The sequence below is a fragment of the Octodon degus genome, unplaced genomic scaffold (assembly GCF_000260255.1).
Source record: "Octodon degus isolate 3935 unplaced genomic scaffold, OctDeg1.0 scaffold00033, whole genome shotgun sequence".
Taxonomy (NCBI): domain Eukaryota; kingdom Metazoa; phylum Chordata; class Mammalia; order Rodentia; family Octodontidae; genus Octodon; species Octodon degus.
Genome location: NW_004524609.1, coordinates 11,440,302 through 11,444,800, shown reverse-complemented (window position 1 = coordinate 11,444,800; position 4,499 = coordinate 11,440,302). Strand labels below are relative to the sequence as shown.

The window sequence follows — 4,499 nt, the reverse complement described above, 5'->3', positions numbered from 1 at the left end:
CAGCTGGACTTTTAAGACCAAGAGTTGTGGATGCAACCGCAGGCCTCAGGTTGGAGGATGTACAGAAAGGTGCATGAGTTTAATTCTTTCCATGGTTCTGGTTGTCAACCCGAGTGGCTGAGTACCGAATCACATTTCCCTTTCAGGCCCACATCAAGCTTACCTATTAAATTGGGTTTAATTTTCATCCAGAAGCATGGAAAGAACTGAGTTTGTGAACCGAGATACTCCTTTCGAGATTTCTTTTCTTCTTTGCGCTGTGATGAGTAGCTTTCAGTTGATTAGGCTCTGAGTGCTCTGTGTGTGTGTGTGTGTGTGTGTGTGTGTGTGTGTGCGTGTGTTTTACTAGAAGAAGTTGCTCCTAGGGCCTTGCCAATAAGCCCGCCTTCCCAGCTCCTTCTTATTCATTTTGAGATAGTATCTGCCTAAGTTGCCCAACGTGGGCTTGAACTTGCTCACTTGAGCCTCTGCCTCCCAGGCGCAGGGATGTCCAATGCACCCCATCCACACCAGCTCCAGTTCTTTCTGTTCGCCAGCCCCTGTCTGTACGTGATTTTCAGATTCCCCACGGAATATTTGATTCAATTGAGCCATTCTTGATGCTTCACCAATAGGAAGCAAGATGCTGAAGCTCCCAAGTCTCCTTATATCATTTTTTTTTTTCCCAAAAAAGAAGTAAATGAAAAGCAGGAAAGAGAAGCCGCTCTCAGATCCCACGGCCCATCCCCAGGGTTCTTCACTTCCTGTACCTGCGTCTCACCAGGTGGAAGCTGTGGGTTCAATGTTCTCCCCTTGACAGGAGGCATAATCGCAAGTGTCTTTCTCTTTATGCGGTCCCTCTCAACTGCATCGTTGACAGACTTCAAACCTACAACCTTCAAAGTGAAAAAGCAAAAAGAAATCACCTAAAACATACCTGTTTGTGATGACCTATTAGGAGATGATACTGAGCTGAGTTTTCTGTAAAGTCTTGAATGGATGAGAACGACCCCAAGCATACGGAAAATATGGAGAAGAGGGTACAAGTAATAAAAATAAAAATAAAATAAATAAGCTAAATGGGGAATGCCGGTTTCTGGTAATGATTTGTTTTCACAGTAACTGAGAACTCTCATAAACCTGCGATTAATCACACATTTATGGTGGGTGTAAGCTGGGAGAATTAGCGGGCTCGTTGGGACTTGGGTTATTAGTGCAGCTGCTTCTCATTGATGAGATCTGAGTTCAAATCTTAACCAGCATCACAAATGAAAATGTCATTTCTAAAGTTAATTAGCTCTATGCAATAAATACTGGCTACTTGATTGATGTACCTAAAAATTCACTACTCACAAAAAAAATATATATGTGACTATATATGCAGCCCATTACGAGAGTCAAGCCAGTCAAAAAGTCAGACATTATTTAAACAATTTGCTTTTCTTAATAGTCCAACCACCTGCAAGTAAATAGAACTTATTAAAAGAAGGTGGAGCTTCTACTAGAAGAGTACGTGAAAGAATGTCATATTAAGAACTGTAGAATTTTAGAACTTGAAAAAAATTTTTTTGAAAGCCATCAAATTGAATCCTTATTTTTATAGAGGTGGGAGTAAAAACTTGGGAGGTTCAGAGACTTGCTTAAGCCACACAATGAAGTAGTGGGGAAAGAGGGCTGGATTCCAGGTGGCCTGGCAGCTCCATGAGCTCCCTGGATTAATCGTTTGTGTTTGCATCTCAGTTCTCTCTGCCATCCCTGAAGCTCATGCACAACATTTTCTTGAATGCATGCTGTGCTTTAGAAATTTCTCTCTTCCTTGTTAGTCAAAACTCAAAGTTAACATGTCAACACTTAGCTTTAAAATAAAGATGTTTTCATCAGGGTTGTCTTTCTGCTCTGGCTGGTTGAGGAGCCCCATCAAGGCATACAACTATGACAGGGGAGGTGGCTCAGTGGAATAAGCACTCCCCTGGCAAGTGCAAGGGCCTGAGTTCAATCCCCAGTTCTGAAAAAAAAAAAATACCTACAACTATGTCCCCGACCCTAGATATTTAAAAAACTGAACTTCAAACTCAAAGGAAGAACTATTGAGCAGATTGGTGAGTTAGAGTAAAATTACACAAGTGTGATACACTATATTTAGTAAAGGAGCAGTCATGCAGACTGATGTTCTGGATTGATTTAATGATTTTTGTTCAGGCCAGTGAAAAGAAGTCAGTCCCGTAGAAACCCGAGGTCTCTTTGTGTACATGTTGACAGTTCAAGCTGCTCTTGACTTTGAAAGAATCCCTCATCTGGCATTTCCTTGGGTGGTAGTGGCTACATAAAGACCACTAAGGTGGAAGCCTCAGACAGAAAAGAGATGAGAAACTGAAGAAGCCTTTGTCACTTTTTTTTTGTTTTAATCAGAACATAAAAATTCATATCTGAAAGCACGAGATTACACTGAAAAGCTTTTTTACATGATTATAATGCTTAGTTTGAGAGGCTTCACTGCCTTTTTCAGTGGGTGCACATTTGCAGCACCAACAAATGTTCCTTCCGGTGAGGATGTCACACATCTTCATTCCCGTGTCTTTCCATTTCCTTTGTCTTCCTTCGCCCTCCCATCTTTTCTTGAGCTCCCTTTCCATCTGAGAAAGAGATAGTTTCTCCTTCCTACTAGCTGTACTGATTTTGTTCTTCACTTTTGTTTTGGGCTTCTCATATAAGAGAAACCATGCAATGCTTAAGTCCATGTACGTGACTTAGATCACTTCACATTGGAGTTCCAAGATGCATCCGTTTTCCTATAAATGACCCATGTATCCTTCTTTATAGCACAGAAGTACTACATAGAGACCTCATCTTCTCTATCCATTTGTCTCTTGATGGGCATATAACCTGCTTCCAAGACTTGGCTATTATGAATTGTACTGCTATGAACATGGGTGTGAATGGATCACTATAATATTGTACCTTTAACTCTTTTTGGAAGATAGTTAGAAGAGGAATGGCTGGGTCAAGAGGAATGCTGCGTTTTAGTTTTTTGAAGAACCTCCATGATGATTTTCTAAATGGTAGGCTGTCAGCAGTGTGGAAGAGCTCCTTTCCCTCAAGTCTCACCACACTGGTTGTTACTTGACTTCTTGAGACAGATCCTTTTTTTCTGCCTCTGTCACCTTAGAGAGCACATTGATCACGATGAATGGAATGTTCACAGAAATGCAAAGTGAATGGCTATTCTTGTGAGATCTCAGAGGTAACCAAAGGGCTTCTTCTTGGAAATTGATGGGAAGTTGCTCCTTGTCATACGGCGGCAGTGAGTTGGGCTGAATTGTTGGCTGGGATCAAACTGGGTCTTAGGCTGAGCCTACTTCTAAGGAAAATGTTGAAGGAAGAGCTTGTTTTCTCTTCATCACTTAGTGAGATGGGAGACAAACTGAAGGAATCCTTAGGCATAGAAAAGCTGGTCAGTTCAGCCTGTCCGCACTGGAATTAAAATAAAATGTGGAGTGTTCATTGAAGATGTGAACCACAGAGGTAACCGGCTCTTTCAGCTGAGATGGGATCTGCCAGCAGAGACACTGTAGTCTAAACTAAAGGGGACAGAAAATGGGATAGAATAAAGGAAGGCTCTTGCATTGCTAGTATCCTATTGTACAGAACCATGGAGTAAGTTGGCCTCAAGTAGGTATTGTCCTTTAGGAAGACTGACACTAAAGACAGTTCAGAGATCCTCAGAGCTGCCTACATCACCATAACCACCACTAACAGCACCACCACCACCACCACCACTTCAACAACCACCACTATCATCACAACTACTATCATAACCACCACCACCACCACCATTACTATTACCACCATCACTAAGACTACCACCACCACCACCACCACCACCACCACTGCCATGACCACCACCACCACTACCATCACTACAACCACTACCACTACAATCACCATGAGCACCACTACAACCACCACTACTAAAACCACCACCACAACCACTGCCACCAAAGATCTGGGGATCAGATAAAACTTATTCTTCCTTAATTTTAAAGGGCAGGGCTTTCTTCTTTGGTTCCATCTGGCCAGGTGTCTACTGCACGGAGCTGATGGCCCTGTAAATCTGTGTCACACTGCAACAGCCAAGCATTATAGAGCCCATCAGCCACGTAGCTCGTAACCCCTTCATTTATTTCCATGTTTTTGACCCAGCAGGGTGAGTGGCTTCTCAGTGTCTTGGGACACAGTCTTCAATTGTCTCACATGTGTATCCGTCATCTTTCCCAACACTGGGTCAGAAAGCCCACAGCTCAAAGGAAGAAAGGTTTATTTGGCCTGTGGCTTCAGTCTATGGTTGGCTGTCTCTCAGGCGGAGAGTTTGGCAGAGGGCTGTGGTGGAGGAACCTATGGTAGCCAAGAATTGAGAGAGAGAAGAGAGGATCCAAGGACAAGATTAGGCCTTCTCAGGTTATGCCTGCCATTACCTGCCTCTTCAGACTTGGCCCAAATTCCTAAGCACAAGACCTTTAGGG

The 4,499-nt window shown here is 42.9% G+C and overlaps 1 pseudogene; it reads right to left on the bottom strand.

The window, feature by feature from the left end:
* Nucleotides 1-3,813, bottom strand: part of LOC101565340 — a 21,384-nt pseudogene extending 17,571 nt beyond the window's left edge.
* Between the last annotated feature and the right edge of the window lie 686 nt (nt 3,814-4,499).